Source organism: Balaenoptera ricei, chromosome 3 (genome assembly GCF_028023285.1).
Source record: "Balaenoptera ricei isolate mBalRic1 chromosome 3, mBalRic1.hap2, whole genome shotgun sequence".
Lineage (NCBI taxonomy): Eukaryota > Metazoa > Chordata > Mammalia > Artiodactyla > Balaenopteridae > Balaenoptera > Balaenoptera ricei.
In genome coordinates, this window is record NC_082641.1 from 33,584,473 (window position 1) to 33,601,909 (window position 17,437).

The 17,437-nt window shown below is 34.9% G+C and overlaps 1 protein-coding gene across 1 annotated transcript in view; it reads right to left on the bottom strand.

The window, feature by feature from the left end:
* Positions 1-16,028, bottom strand: part of DAB2 (DAB adaptor protein 2) — a 335,672-nt gene extending 319,644 nt beyond the window's left edge. The window contains exon 1 of the mRNA XM_059916290.1: positions 15,970-16,028. The gene's annotated coding sequence lies outside the window, so the exon portion shown is untranslated. The remainder of the gene's footprint in view (positions 1-15,969) is intronic.
* Positions 16,029-17,437: the final 1,409 nt, after the last annotated feature.

Below are 17,437 nucleotides of genomic sequence, written 5' to 3' on the forward strand. Positions count from 1 at the left end.
TTAAATATTTTAATTTTTTTCTAAGAAATTTCCTTAAGGAAATGTTATAGCATAAAGGTATCTTAACTACTTCTAGCTTAAAACATTGTCTTCTTCAAGGTAAAGAGAATATTTTAATGAAATTCTATCTTCTTTAAAAGGCTTTTTAATAAATTAAATTAAAATATTGTTTCTTACCAAATAACCACATTTATGAATATGCAATTGACCTGAAGTATTAAATTTCAACTTTCAAAAAAATTTTATTTTCTGGTATTTACCTACATAGTTTTATGTTTATCTGCAGTTTTCCTTATTTTGTATCTTAAATGTCATCTACTGTCTTCCTAGTAAAGAAGATGAAAAGTCAGCTCTCTTACACTCCCCTCAGATATTCTCTCACCTTTTTCCTCCAAAAATGCCATTTTAAATTACTCAGTTTTGGGCCCTGTGCCTTAATCATAGAAGGCAATTATTAAATATATGTCTATGGCAACATATTCAAACAGTTGAAAGAGATTTCCAATGAAGAAAAGATTACTCACATTTACTGAGTTCTGACTCTGTGCCCAGAATTTTCACCTGGTTTTAAATCACCATCACACAGAAAACCATTTCTGATTATCTTTCCAGATTGCAACATTTAAGCAGGTCTTTTCAAAGTAGAAAAGGACATGGGTTCTTGCCAAAAGCTTGGTAAAGCAAAAACGATCTCAGACTTCAGTTGCATAGCTCACATTTAAATCTGCTCTTTCACTTACTAGCTGTCAGACCTTCCACTTCACAACCTCTGCTTCCCATCTAAGGCTTCCCAGAGCTGGGTAGCCGTGGCAGTGACCATTTTCCTATCCCACTTACTTGTTTGATTACCTCTTATTGGAGGAACTTACCACTCCCTTGATGAGGGTCAGTATTTAAACATATATATATATATGTAATTATATTACATGTAAATGGAAAAATATTCAATTAAAATACACAGTTTGTTCTACTGGATAAAAAAAGAAAATTGAACTATATGCTATTTGTAAGAAGCATGCATTAATTACAACAACACAGAGAAGATGAAAGCAAAAGAAAGAAAATGATTTCCTATACAAACCCTAGTGAGAAAAAAAGAAAAGCTGATGTATATTGACATCAAAGTAGACTTTAAGAGAAAAAGTATTACTAGATATAAGCAAGCCATTTCATATGATAACATGATCATTTCAAGAGAAAGATATAACACTTCAATATTTGTATTCACCTAATTTATTTTTAAAAATATATAAAGATATAAAGTGAGAGCTGACAAAATTGAAAGAAGAATAATTACAAAATTAATACTGGACTTTTTTTAATACTGGAGCTCTAACACATCTCTTTCTGTAACTGATGGGAAAAAATGTCAAAATCAATAAAGATTTAAAAGATTTGAGCAACATAATTAAATACCTTGATTTTATTGACATATACTGACTACAATTCCCTAAAACTGCAAAATATATATTCTTTTCAATTGCACAGGGAACATTTACCAAAATAATACATATCTTAGACCATAGAGTGAATCTCAACAAATTGCAAAGAACTGAAATCAAGCAGAGTTCTCTCCATGTGGAATTAAACTAGAAATCACCAAGAGTATAATTACTAAAAAATATTTAAAAGTTTGGAAATTAATCAACACACAAATAATCCATTAGGCAAAGAAGAATTCACAAATGAAATTAGAAAATATTTTAAACTGAATGATAATTCAAAATATCAAAACCTATACAATGCTGCTAAAGCTGTGTTTAAAGGAAATTCTAAAATTTGATATTTTTAAAGCCAATTTTCCTAAGATTGATCTATAGATGCAATGCAGTCTCAGTCAAAATTTTAATTTTTTGTGTGAAAATTTTCACATGTTCTATGGAAATGCAGAAGACCTAATATAGTAAGATGCTCTTCAAAGAGAAAAACAAATGAAGGCTATACTTGTTATAAAGCTACAGTATAAAGACTTGCTATAAAGCTCCAGTAATTAAGACAGTGTAAAATTAACACAAGCACAGACAAACAGCCCAATGCACTAGAATAAAGAGCCCAGAAACAGTTCCACACACGACATATGACATGGTATATGACAAAAGCACCACCGCAGTTGAGTAGGATAAATAGTGTTTGGTCAACTGGAGATCTATATGGGAAAAAAATGTACTTTGAACCCCTACATACTTAATTAATTAACTAATTAATTATTTAAGATGGTTCATAGACCTAAATGTAAAAAAGAAAACAATAAAGTTACTGGAAGAAAATAGGAGAAAATCTTCAAGACCTTGGTGTAAACAAAGGTTTCCTAAACAGAGCGGAGGGAAGACTGGATATGAAGGGGCAAAGATCCCAAACAGTTTATTTAATCCTTTATTTGTCTTTATCTATCTACATACCTATCTCTCTAACTACCTATCTAACTATCTATCTACCTCCTTATCTACCAAATCTATTTATTTTTGCCTTAGCTGCTGTTTTGTGTGTGTGTGTGTGTGTGTCTGTGAAAGTTGTTGCATGTGTGAAATAAAATAAAATGGTCCAAGAGATTCAGAATAACACAAACAAGAAAAATCTGTGTGCTTACTATATGCTAAGCATGTTGACCAAAACTTCAGGGCTTCATGCTCAAGGTACAGTATGACAAAATTTTGGCAGTGGGAAGAGGACATTAGCTAAAGACAGTAATATAAGCTGAAATGGAAATGTTTTAATGTTTCAAGGGCAAAATGGTTTTAAGGCATATTTTCTTAAAGTTTCCTTAATCAAAATTTATGAGGGAAGAGAGACAAGCATATATTATGATAGCTAATTGTTACAATTAATTTGATTGTTAGGAGATATTAATTTAATATAGAAATAATTAACTGTATAGGAGTATTTGTGATTTGAATGACAATCATTTGGTTATCTTATTATCTTAAAGAAAGAGTCTGCAGAGGGAACGTTAAAAAAAACTACCACATTTTGCAATGTAGGGTTTTTTTTATATTAAATACATGGTTTTTCTTTGGCATGCAAGATGTTTTGCTTATTGTAGAAAATGGAATATATGATGCCATGTTTTAACCATCAAAAACAACATTACATTTTGATATATTATGTACTAATGTCTTTCAACATACTTCTAAACATACAGACTTTTAAAAAATAATTATATTTTATGTATAGTTACTGATTTTGCATTGCAAATTAAGCATGAAAAACGTACAATGATATATTATCTTGTTTTTCTAATTTATAAAGATGGATAAACTGATTAAATTATTTGTACATCTTTTTAACCTTTACTGATTTTACTAGTCTATCTTTCATATATATGCTGCAATTCATTTTTCAGTGGTTATTATGGTACTTTTTGAAATACTTTATTAACACTTGTCTGAAATTAAAAACGAAGTTTTTTTCTAAAATAAAATAAGACTATATTTGAAATGACAATGAAGGTTTGATTTACCAACTTAAATAATAAGGCAAATATTTTCCATAGGCTGAATATGCTAACTGCTGCAGCCCCAAGATTTGAAGAAAAGATATTGTATACAAATAAGAAAATTTAAAACATTTTTTTTTTTTAACAGTGGCTTAGCATTTAATTTTTGAGGGCTTACCACACGCCCATTATGCTAATTGCTTTCCATGCATGATCTCAATTATTCCTCACCAAACTCTGAGTCAGGTATCAATATATTTCTGCTGAATTTTGACTAAAGGATCTTCCAAGTAAAGCACAAAGACGCTGAGGCAGGAAGGTGGTAGCTTTGGGAGCAGGCAGAGGAGCAGGGAGGGGAAAATGCTGAAGCAGCAGAGCAGAGGTTTCCTCGTCAAGCTCTTCTTTAGCCAAGGCTTCCTGAGCTGTTGACTCCAAAGGAATCGTGGGCATGCTGTTCATTCCTTCACGTATCTATTCGATCGTCTTCTATGTGTCAGGCATTGAACTAGGTGCAGAGGCTACAACCGGTGGGCAAGACAGCATGGTTCCTACCATTGTGGAGTTTACATTCTGGTAGGAGGAACACACAGGCCAATTCCGTCCCAGTGTGATAAAGAGGAATGAGAGGGTGCTGAGAGCAACTCCTGGTCTTGCAGGACGAAGGGGTGCTTACTGGAGGACCGTTTCCAGAGCGACAATGTTTCCTCCGGCGGCCTCCCAGCCACCTTTCGGGCAGTGGCGCGGCCCTGAGCGCCCCTTCCGGTCGAAAATTTAAAACATTTTATCAGAAATGTTGTATTGGTAAAGATGTAATACAGAAAAAACATTTTGATTTTTCAAAGTTTTCTGAGCTAATTGAATTTAATGTAGAAATGAGTAACCAATGTAATTAATAGTTATTTGATACTTCTTGGAAAGGTCATTTGGGGATCCATTCCAGAAACAGAAGAAAATGAATATCATAGTTGTCTATTGCGAACAAATATGTTTAATAATATAATATCTGAGAATTCAATTAGGCTTTCTTTCAGTGTCATCCTGACATATAATTCATAAGATGTTCAAAGAAATAAATGAAATTGCTCTAGTACAATTCTTTCAATTACCCTCTAATTATTTACATGAACAAGGTTTCTCAAAGCCTATAAATATTAAAATGAAAAATAATAGAATTGACTGAGTCTTTCTAGGACTGTATTATGTTTATGCATGGACATATAAACTAATTGGGTATTAAAAAACACTATTTGGTTCATGAAGAGGTGCATTTCCAGAAGTATATACTTGCATTGGACACATTTTAAAAAGTGTTGTAACAATTTTCTTTTAAAATGTCAATATGTACTATATTACAGAAATTACACTCTCTGTTAGTGTTTAGGCTCCTATGAAGAAATAGGTTGTCACTAAAATATGTCTGAGGTCCATACTAGTTTAAAATTCCTTGGGGAAGTTGTGAGCAAAAAAGTTTTCAGAACAGTTATTTCTCTTAGCAACTTGTTTGTTTTCTTCACAGTAGTTGGCATTTTGCAGATGATTACATTATTGTTCAGAGAATCTCAGATGTAAATAGCAGACTACTCTGGTACCAGAAGGCTTACTAAATATTATAGACCCTTTCAGAATTTCCAAGAGTACTAAAGATATAGACCCTAAGACGATATTAAACTGGTCACAGTTCCCAAGCGTGCTGTGGGGTCTTCTCTGGCAATAACACCACTGCCACCAGCACTCAGTCATGTGACACTTTGCACTGCCATCCCAGGATTTCAAGTGCCTTTGCCCACACCTGCCAGGTGACTGATTTCCCACCCTCCCCAACATTTACCTCTACTATTTGCTCATTTGCTTGGGTGCTAATGACTGGTGAAACCTAAACCATCTACCTGCACCTGACCTAAAGGGAGTTGGATGTATGTTTTTTGTTCTATCTTTAAAAGCTAGAACTCAAAATACAGAAAATTACTAAAATTAAAGAAGGAAATGTAATGATTCTGGACAAGTACAAAGGAAAAATGTCCACTGTAGAGATTTCTTTAACTGTCTTCTCCAACGGAGAATAATCTCCTTGAAAGCTGTCCCTTTGTCTTTTTCACTCCATCCACAGCAATGGACAGACCATACCTTCAGGGAAAAACTGTGTCACTTGCATTGCATAGATTTAGGAAGTAGAATTGGGATAAGGAGAGACTTTTTCTGGTAACATCAATGAGCAGCATATTTGTAATAGATGGTCAGCTGCCTCATATTTTGATTGATAAAGCCCAAGGTCTCTGAGCTATGAGACATAGAAGGAAAGAAATAAAAATACTTTCCTTATCCTTCTTTATGTGGATGTTGCTACTTTTTCATGAGAGAAGCATAGGAAGGCCCAAATTGGCAATTTACACTCACTATTAGAGACAGTGCATGGTTTGTCAGTTTCTAAATTAAACATGATTCAAGGCTCTTCAGAATATGTTGAGATGAGTATTGTCTAATCATGTTTGTGTTATGTTTTCAGTATATTCACTGAATTTATACTCATTTTTATATGCTGTGCATTATTAATTTATTTATCACACCATTCTATTAGCCCAGTATAAATAAAAATTGATGTTACTTCCTTCTAACTTCTGAAAACATGTATTATTACTAAAAATACCTGGGAACGACTAAAAAATGTTCTTCTGCTTATAGCACATTACAAAGCCAGCTTCCTATACTAATTAATGTTAAAGTTCCATTGACCTTTGTTATAGATTGAATTTTGTTCCCCCCAGATTCATATGTTAAAGTCCTAACCCCCAGTACCTTAGGATGAGAGCTTATTTGGAGAGATAGGAGGTAATCAAGTTAAAGTGAAGTCATTAGAGTGGACCCTAATCCAATATGACCTGTGTCCTTATGAAAAGGGAAAATTTGACCACAGACATGTGTTCAAAATGCTATGTGAATGTGAAGGCAGAGATAAGAGTGATGCATGGGGTGAAGCCAAGGAAAGCTACAGGTTGACAGCAAATCACCAGAAGCTAAGAGAAAGGCATGGAACAGATTATCTTCCAGCCCTCAGAAGGAACCAACTCTCCTGGCACCTTGATCTTGGACTTCCAGACTCCAGAGCTGTGAGAACTTAAATTCCTGTTGTTTAAGCCACTCGGTTAGCTGCACTTTGTTATGGAAGCCTTAGCAAACAAATAACATCTTATCTAACATGAGCTCTTTTCATAATTTCTCTTCCTTACATGATTCTCTGTAGCCTTGAGGAATTTTTTAATCTATAGGAGAACTTCAGAGCTTGTTTTTACATTGTACTCCAGCTCCTGGAGAGGTGTTCTCGGGCACAGGTCACGTTTAAGGCCATTTGTTGGATCACTGTGCTGGATGTCAGCTTTTCTGGGGAACTGAGAAAAAAGGATAAAACTCTGGGAGCCAAAGAATTATAGTCTTTCCTTTGGGTCAGCATATATTGGGATACCCCTTCTTCTGGGTCACCTGTCTGCCATGCAGCTAGTGGAGTATAGTCTTCTTCCTTACTTACTCCTGGGGGGCTCTATTCTAGGCAGCATGGAAATGAGCAGTTTAGATATACTGAGTAAGGCCTTGGCAACAACTTTCTTTTGCCTTGTTTTTTCTTTCTGATCTTTCTTTGGATTTAGTTTTCTCATTCCATTATGATGAAGTAGTCACAAATAGCTGGGATTCTGGTATGAGCTTAGAAGAAAAGGACCAAGGAAGCAGCTCACTCTGTCTTTATTATCTAAGGGTCCTTGCAGCTCCATATTGCCCAGGAGACTACATCAAATTTACAGATGAAGTTGGGAAGAATTGAAATCTTAACACTATTGACACTCTAACAATAAATACAGTATATCTCTCCATTAATTTACATCTTTGATTTCTTTCATCAGAGTTCTATAGCTTTCCACATGTAGATCCTGTACATATTTTGTTGAATTTGTAACAAAGTATATTTTGGTGCTTTTGTAAATGGTGTCTTGTTTCTAATTTCAAATTTCAATTGTTCATTGTTGGGACTCAGGATAGCAAAAATAACTTTCGTGTATCAAACTTTTATCGTGGAATCTTATATTTGCTTATTAGTTCCAGGAAATATTTTGTAGATTCTTTGGAATTTTCTATATAGGCAATCATGTCATCTGTGAACAAAGACAAGTTTGTTCCTTCTTCCAATATGTATACATTTCATTTCACTTTACTGCTTTATTGCACTAGCTATGACTTCCAGCGTAACATTTAACAGGTGTGGTAAGAGACGACATAAGTGTCTTGATCCTGATGTTAGGGAGAAAGCATCCAGCTTCTCACCATTAAGTATAATGATAGCTGTAGTTTTTTTGGTTTTTTTTAATAGTTGTTCTTCATCAAGTTGAGAAAGTTTCCCTCTATTCCTATTTTTCTGAGACATTTTATCATGTACAGGTGTTCGATTTTGTCAACTGCTTTTTCTGCATCAGTTGATACAATCACACAATTTTTCTTCTTTAGCCTACTGATGTGACTTTCTTTTTTTTTGAATGTTGAACCAGCCTTGCATCCCTGGAATAAGTCTCACTTGGTAAGACATACTATTCTTTTCATTCATTGTTGGGTTTAACTTGCTAATGTTTTTGTTGAGGGTTTCACATCTATCTTCATGAAAGATATTGGTCTATAGTCTCCTTTTTTTGTAATGCCTTTATCTTGTTTTGGTATAAAAGTAATGCTGCTCTCATAGAATGAATTAGGAAGCGTTTACTCTGCTTCGGTCTTCTGAAAGAGATTGTAGAGAGTTGGCATAAGATCCATCACATCATAAATGTGTGGTAGAATTCAGCAGTGAAACTATCTGGGTCTGGTTCTTTCAGCTTTGGTGGGTTATTAGTTATTGATCCAATTTCTTTAGTATATATAAGCCTATTCAGATTATCTGTTTCTCCTTGTATGAGTTTTGGGTGGATTGTGTCTTTCAAGGAATTAGTTCATTTTATCTAGAAATTTATAAAACTTGTGAGCATAGACTTGTTCATAATGTTCTCTTATTATCCTTTTAATGTCCCTGTGATCAGTAGTGGTAGCCCATTTTTTATTTCTGATATTAATACTTTGTGTCTCCTGTCATTTCTCTTTAATCTGGCTAGAGATTTCTCAGTTTTATTGATCTTTTAACAGAATCAACTTTTGATTTTGTCAAGTTTCTCTATTATCTTCCTGTTTTCAATTTTATTGATTTTTGCTCTAATTTTTACTATTTTCTTCTGCTTTCTTTAGACTTATATTCATCCTCTGTCTCTTCTTTCATAAGATGGAAACTTAGGTTATTTATTTTAGATCTTTCTTCCTTTATAATGTGTATGTAACATTATAAACTTTCCTCTAAGCACGACTTTTTTTGCATCTCACAAATTTTGATGTTGCATTTTCATTTTTATGTAGTTCAAAAGATTTTTTAAATTATTTTAAGAGCTTTTATTTTCCCTATGTGTTATTTAGGAGTGTGTTGTTTAATTTCCAAATATTTGTGGATTTCTCCGGCTATCTTTCCATTATTGACATTTCATTTCATCCATTGAAGTCTGAGAACATACTTCGTATGATTTCTAGTCTTTTAAATTTGTTAAGCTGCATTTTATGGCCATGAATTTGGTCTCTCATTGAATGTTCCATGTGAACTTAAGAAGGATATATATTCTGTTGTTATTGGATGGAGTATTTTATAAATGTCAATTGCATCAAGTTGTTCGGGTCAATTCTGTGCTTACTGATTTAGTGCCTGCTTGATTTATCAGTTAATAAAAGATGGATGTTGAAATCTCCAAATATAATAGTGGATTTGTCTATTTCTCCTTTTAGTTCTATCAGTTTTCAGTTCTCTATTAATTTTTACCTCATGTATTTAAGCTCTGTTGTTAGATGCATACATATTTAGGATTTGTAGGTCTTCTTGGAGATTCGATCTCCTATCATTATTTCATGTCCCTTTTTAACCCCTGGTAATTTTCCTTGTTCTGAGTTCTGCTCCATCTGAAATTAATATAGCTACTCCAGCTGTCTTTTGATTAGTGTTAGTGTGGTATAGTTTTCTTCTTCTTTTCCTTTAACTTACTTGAATTTTATAATTAAAGTGGGTTTCTTGTGAACAAACTATAGTGGAATCATTTTTTTTTTAAATTTCAGTTTGGGAAGTTTCTATTGATATGTCTTCAAACTAACTGATTCTTTCCTTGGCCATGTCCAGTTCACTGATCAAAGGCATTCTTCATTTCTGTTCCATTGTTTTTATTTTTATCATTTCCCTTTGATTCTTTCTTAGTGTTTCCATATTTCTGCTTGCATTACCCATATGTTCATGCAAGTTGTGTACTTTTTTCCTTTAGAATTCTTAACATATTAGTTATGTTATTTTAAGTTCTCAGTCTGATAATTCCAATAACTGTGTCATATCTGAATATGATTCTGGTGCTTGCCTTGTCTGTTCAGACTCAGATTTTTTTTCTTTTTGGTGTGTCTTTTAATATTATTGAAAGCTGAACATTTGGATCAGTAATAGAAACTGTGGTAAATAGACCTGTAGTGTGAAAATGTACTAATCTGGCTAAGAGTTGGGATGTGTTTAATGCTTACCATTGTTGTTAGTGCCAAAGGCTTCAAGTTCCTCTATTGTCTTTCTTTGTGTCTCTCCTCTTGACTTTGGGTTTCCCTAAGCACTTCTTCTCAAAGAAAGGCTGTGTCTTGCAGTTTTTTCAGCTGTAATCCATGGTTACCATCCTGAGGCCCTGTTGCTGTGGTGGTCACGTGTGGGAAAGAAGTGTTCTATAATCTCATGATTAAATCTCAGTCTTTTAGTCCATCTGTCTAGGCTATGACTTTCACAGGCATTTCTCAAGTGATATAGCTTTTCACCCCCTTACATAAGAAAGGAAGTCTAGAGAGGGCTAGAACAGGAGAAACGTCCTTTCTTGAGCTGGGATAAAGCTCTGGCAAAATCTTTTCCCTAGAAGTAAATCTTTTTTTTTTTTAAATTTTTAATTTAATTTAATTTTTTAAAATTTATTTATTTTTGTTGCCTTGGGTCTTTGTTGCTGCGCATGGACTTTCTCTAGTTGCATCGAGCTGGGGCTACTCTTCATTGTGGCGCGTGAGCTTCTCATTGCGGTGGCTTCTCTTGTTGTGGAGCATGGGCTCTAGGTGCACAGGCTTCAGTAATTGTGGCACATGGGCTCAGCAGTTGTGGCTCACAGGCTCTAGAGCACAGGCTCAGTAGTTGTGACACATGGGCTTAGTTGCTCCACGGCATATGGGATCTTCCCAGACCAGGGCTTGAACCCGTGTCCCCTGCATTGGCAAGCAGATTCTTAACCACTGCACCACCAGGGAAGTCCCGAGGGTAAACCTTTTTTAATGGTGAATTCTCTAGACATGTTTCACAATGATTACTCTTCCCTTCATCCTGCCAGACCCAGGAGGGTATCTTTCTAGGATCTTCATCATGAGAATCTGGTGAGGTTACTAGAGGTAAACCAGTGAAAATGCAGGAGATTGCCTAAGATTGCAGCCCCTAGGGATTTCTTATTCTTAGGTTAGTCCATAGTCAGCCTCCAGCGATTCATCAAAATTACCATTGAAGAGTTCCTACTAGTTTATGCCTCCAGCAGCTTTTGTTTCACTTTAACACTTTAATCATCTCTGCTATGATTATCTGGATTACCTTTCTTCCTAGTTTTCAGGGTGTTAGTTTTCCCTAAAACCTCAGCTCTCTGTTGGACCCAAGAGAAGTCATTGATTTTCAGTTTGTTCAGCTTTTTCATATAGTAAAGGCAGGACTGATAACTGCCAAGCTCTTTACATGTCAGTGCTGAAACTGAAAGTCTTAAGTTTCATTTCTAAAACCCAAATTAATAATGATGATGACAATAATAATAATAATTAATAGTAGCAGTAACAGTATAAATTCTAAAGGTACAATTGCATTAGATTTACATGCATATTAAACCGTTTCTTTGCTTGCCATCCCTCTTGCATCTCAGATGTTCCTTATTCCTTCTGGGACAATCTTTCCTCTTTCTTAAAGTATATCCTTTCATAGCTATGTTTAATTTTTTCATTTATCTGATATCTGAAAAATAATCTTACTTATACATTCTAATTCTAGATGCTGGTTGTTTGTGGGCCATGATTCTAGATTAACTTATATTCTGCATTAAAATGCTAAAGTTTTTATTATATTTTCTTTTGACTCCCTCAGTGTCATTGAAAATCTTTTCATCTGTCTACAAGCCATTTCTTTGGATGGCACCTCTTTCTCTTCATTTTCCTTTTCTTTTTTTTTTTTTTTTGGCTGCACTGCGTGGCATGTGGGATTTTAGTTCCCCAACCAGGAATCAAACCCAGGCCCCCTGCATTGGAAGCATGGAGTCTTAACAACAGGACCACCAGGGAAGTCCCCATTCTCCTTTTCTGTTCTTCTTTCTTCTTCCCTTTCATCTTCTCCTCATCCTCTTTCTTTATCATTTTCGTCTCTGCCTTTAGATAGTTTCCTTTCTTCTTATAAGCTTAGAAATTCTTTATTGAGGCATCTCTCATCATTTATACAGTATCTAATTGTGTAATAGTCAGATGGCCTCATTATTTTGTCTACAATATGTCACACTTCCTTTATAACCTTAGCTTTCTTTCACTATTCCTTTTACTAAAACATCTATTAAATTGTTCCTGTAAGCTAGCATTAAGTCCCTGCACTTAATCCTCTCAGCAACATTATAAATTTAGGGGTTGCTACTGTCCCCATTTTATGGCTAACAAGACCGGCTGAGACATACTAAGTAAGGATAGAATTGGACTCTGAGCCCAGGTCTATCTGGTCCCAGAGTCATCTCTCCTAAGTATCACCATCATGTGACCTTTCAATCTAAATTCTCAGCCTGGCTGGCCTACTGAGTCATCCACATTTCAATTCCCCTTACTATTACTACCTATACTATTTACCTGACTGATAATAATCATTTAGTTATTTTCACTTTAACATTAATATACCTTTCCCTTCCCATGGTATTAGTCTCTTAAGAGCATAAAATGTGTCATTTGCCATGCTCCACAGCAGCTCCTAATACAGTGCTATGGAAAAATTAAGTGTTCAATAAGTACTAATTAAACTATGAACAAATCCAATTATCTTAAAAGATACAGGTAGTTTTTTTCTCTGAATAAACATGCCAATCAGAATAATATAATAATTATGTTGAATTAAAATGCATGTATATGGCAATTAACCAAAAATTAAAAAATAAAAAAATAAAATAAAATAAAATAAAAGAAGATTTACGGCCACTAAGGGGAGTGTGGTAAAAGGAAGAGTGATGTTTGGGCTCATAATGTGTCGCTAAAATCATTAAAATGACTGTGGTCTATCTTGTTCATTGTTAACACACGTGAATATATCGGGGTTATATTCTACATTTCTGAGTTTGTGTTTTTTTTTTTAAACGTTTTTTTTTTTTAAAGCTGTTACACCTAGGTGTGACAGTGATGGCAATGTTACAACTAATAGTATTCTTTTTTTAAAATTATTTATTTATTTTTGGCTGTGTTGGGTCTTCGTTTCTGTGCGAGGGCTTTCTCTAGTTGCGGCGAGCGGGAGCCACTCTTCGTCGCGGTGCGCGGGCCTCTCACTATCGCGGCCTCTCTTGTTGCGGAGCACGGGCTCCAGACGCGCAGGCTCAGTAACTGTGGCTCCCGGGCCTAGTTGCTCCGCGGCATGTGGGATCTTCCCAGACCAGGGCTCGAACCCGTGTCCCCTGCATTGGCAGGCAGATTCTCAACCACTGCGCCACCAGGGAAGCCCCAGAGTTTGTGTTTTAACTGAAGTAATTTATCAATTTTTAAACATACCCAAGGTTTCCACATTTCTGCAAGGCATACTGGATGATAACTATAAAAGCAGGCATCAGAAAAGAGCCCGTGATCAGGGCCACAGTCAGTGTGGACAAAAATGTGCTGCTAGCATTACGGTAACAGGCTGAATTCTTAGACATCAACAACATGCTTTCCTTACCACAATGTGTTCCCCTATACTGTTTCATCATTATGAGTACTTATTTAAAACCCATTTACAAAGCTGATTGCCAAGTACTGTATTGTCTAGAACTACTGCAAGAGATTTAGGTGCATAAAGTTCACACTTGGTTATTAGACCTTTAACTGCTTTTTTGCTTGCCAAGCACAGTTAATACATGAAAACAGTATAATCAAGATGATGAAAGTTTAAGTTTCCCATGACTGCCTTTACTTGCCTACCCTTCTCCACATCCACCTTTGATATTCGTTCCAGAAAATTTACGGCCTCCCAAAAGATTCTTACATTCTTGGAATCAATTCCAGTAAGGCTAGTTATGTGGTGGTCTAATCCCTTCTTGCTCTGCTCCAAGTTGGCTTTTGATTGTTATTTCAAATAAAATAATTTTACTGCCTCCCTAATGTGTCCATGTAGTAAAAGTCTCAGGATAGTCTTAATGCCTCTTTTTGAGATGAGCGAATGCAGCTTTGGGGAAACTGCGGGCAGACTGGGGTGGTTATCGATATCATGCAGAACTCACGACGAGTCTGTGATTCAGAAACAACTACGCATGCAAGCATGTGTGCACACATACTAACGAGCCCTGTGACCAGAGGCATTGGCAAGAATGGGTGGCAGTCTGGCGACAGTGAAGTGGAGATTTGGGGAACGCAGCCAGAGGGCTGCTGGCCTGCGAGCTCCCCAGAGTCCTCGACCACTTACAACCACTGTGACGCAAATGTGCTGTCAAACTAAACTCAGGAACATAAAAGAACTGATGGAATGACAGACAAATATAGGGAGGAAGGCACATTAAGGAAGAATGGAAAAGAACAAAGGAAATAAGAGATCAGTGTGGGGAAGACAGAATTTCTCAACATTATCAGCACTCCAGGCGGGCATAACAAGATTCCCGAGAATCGTTCTGCCTTGACATGATAGTGCAAAACTAGACAGCCAATCTCTTACTTATGGTGAGAATCGCTTCATTTGTGTCATTCATTAGTGGTGCTGAGACAACTAATGATTTGTTCTTGCTGAACACAGATTAGCTTATGGATCGCAGACTTTTGACATGTTCAATGTACAGTCAAAGATGAGTTAGATTCGGCTCCCTAGAAAATGGATCCACGAGGCTGTGCAGAGCGGCTGCATTGTGCAAATGTGTTCCTAGTTTGTGTCCAGGCAGCTCTTTTCCTTCTTTCTCACTTCTCATCCAGACCACAATTACACTTGTTATATGGAAGACAGCTCTTTTGAAAGCATTTAGAGGTATAAGTAATTATATATTGTTTTTGTCCCTCAAACCCAGAAATATTTACTTATTTCTTGATATGAGTACATCTGTGGTATTTTAAAAATGATTTAAATTTTGGTTATTTTCTGGGATACTGAGATTTAGAAATTGATATGGAAATAAACACAATCCACTAATTTTTGAATTGTTGTTTATAAACTTTCAGTGGCTATAAAACAGCTTAATTGGAATTGTTTGGACTTCCTATGAGGTAAGTTTAAAAAAGATTTGAACCAGAAATCTGGGGATATGACTCTAAACTCTGATCTTAGATAAGTCACTACCAACTAGAGATCTTAATGTGAGAGAAGCTAGTTTTCTTTTCTTTTATATACATATAATATACATTTCATATATACATATATTATAAAGCTTTGGGTTTTTCCACCAAAATTTTTAGGGTAAAAACAATCTTATGACACTTGTTTTATTTAGTCGAATTTAAGGTAAAGAGCTACAACAGATATTAGTGGGACTGTATTTGAAGAGGTTAGGTCACTTTAGTGTAATGTGTTTAACTTTTTCCTGCCACTTATTTGCAAAATTTGCAAAATTATAAACAGCAGGATACCCATAATCAACTCTCAAAGTTAAACAAAAAACACAGCTAATTTTAAATTATTGATTTAAAATGTGATATTCTACAAATATCTTTTACTGTTAATTTTAATAGATAATTTTAATTGTTTCAGAAAAATCTTTAATAAGTATATAAAAATAATTCAATAATTTGCTTTTACTTTCACTGTAGTTTACATTTCTAATGAAACTATGTTCCAACATTTTATATTCTATGTGTATTCACATGGTATCTTTAATCCTTCAGATAGCTACTGACAACAGAATACAAATTATGTGAAATTTTAAATTATAACAATACATAGTGATTGGAACTCTTCTAAACATCACTGGGACATCAACAGAATGACACATGTGCCAAAATAATTTAATATACTGTCTTTGATACTTCATTGACTTTTAGTGAAGCCTTATACGTATTTTTCATTTTATTGTTTTGAATGTGTGTTAATCAATGTAGGAGGATGGGGCATCTTTTATTAAATAGTTTGTGGGTTGATTTATACCTTTTAAATATACAGACATATGGTACACAGACATATGGTCACCTTCATTTGTACTCTTGCCCCAGGCCCTGCAAATGTTGAGACAGTCTAACTTTTGACAGCTTAGATATAGTGTGAATCTTACCTTTTCCAGATGTATGGAAAGGGCTGTTTTTCTATGTTTGTTTCATTAATGTGAGAATCCTGAAAAAAAAAAATGCTTTCTAATTTATTTTGTATAGAAATCAACTCATACAATGTTCTAACGTTGTGAGATAAATTATTTTAAAGTTGTTTTAAGTGCTTTTTTAAATATGAGAAGTTATTTATAATTTCAGTGAAGATCCTGGGTATTGAGTTTGGAATTATCTAGTAATATACCACAAATAAAGCAGAGTTCATGAACAATCATTTTTTAACTGATTATTCACTGTTGTTCTGATATACACTATATGTCTTTTTTTATGAGGGCGTTCCATGTGACATATTCCTTCCATTTGAAGAATGAAGATTGAGGCTCTTCACAGAGGACCTCAGTGATGAATCTATCTCATCAGTCAGTATTTCTCTCCCCCCACCCAACTGGTTGGTCTCTTTGACTCAATCTTCATGATTCAAGATGTGAGTCTGTCTAACGCTGCCAGGGACGCTTGGTGGGGCCGTCATGTTTCAGTGGACATCTTTGATATCTGACTCAATTGAAAACTCCCTCCTTTTGATATGAATTCCACAGTATATGTTGAAAGGTTCTATAGTTTGTTTTCCTTTCTGTTTTTTATATAAGCCCTCAACGTGCCTGCTTTTGAATTGTTTCAGTCTTTACTTTCAAAGAAATCATAATCTGTAAACTTTTACCTACCTTCCATAGTTCCAAGTTCAAGTAGCTTCACCAGGCATGGAGCCAGGGCATTAGGGTATGATACCTTGTCATTAGATAAGAGACGTGGTGACTAGTCTTGCTCAGCCTTTCTTCATAAATTCTTTGTAAGAATCTTTACTTCTCTGGGCCTCTTACAGTCTGTAAAATAGTGACTGAATGGGCCTTTATGTCTCTTAAAACGCCAACATTTTTTGAATCATTACTATTCCTGGCTTTTTAATGAGTACTTTGGTACTCATTTATCAATGAAAGAATAATTGATACATAGTTACTCCAATATGTAAGTTGATAATACAAGGAAAAAGTAAAAAAATAAACTTTATGTTTCCTTCAACTGCCTCTTTCTAATTTCAAGAAGTGTTACACAGTTTTAGAATTCTAGGATAATGTAATGTCCTTTTTTTGTCTGTGTGACTGTATAAGAATAGATCTTTTCATGTCCTCTTCTTAATCTTTATGCATTGAAGAGCTCTTGTGTAAGACTTTCCCTCCATCAATGATCCTTAGTCTATTGAGATGTTTTTCAGCTCCAATACACTGCCATTTTTTTTATTATAAGAGCTTTATTGAGATGTAATTCACATATCATACAATTCATACATTTAAAATGTACAATTAAACAGTATTTTAGTATGACCAAAGACATGCTACATCACATAGTCAATGTGAGGTTAAACCATAGTTTTATACAGGGATAAGCTCATGCAACAAATTAGAAGCATACTTTCTATTT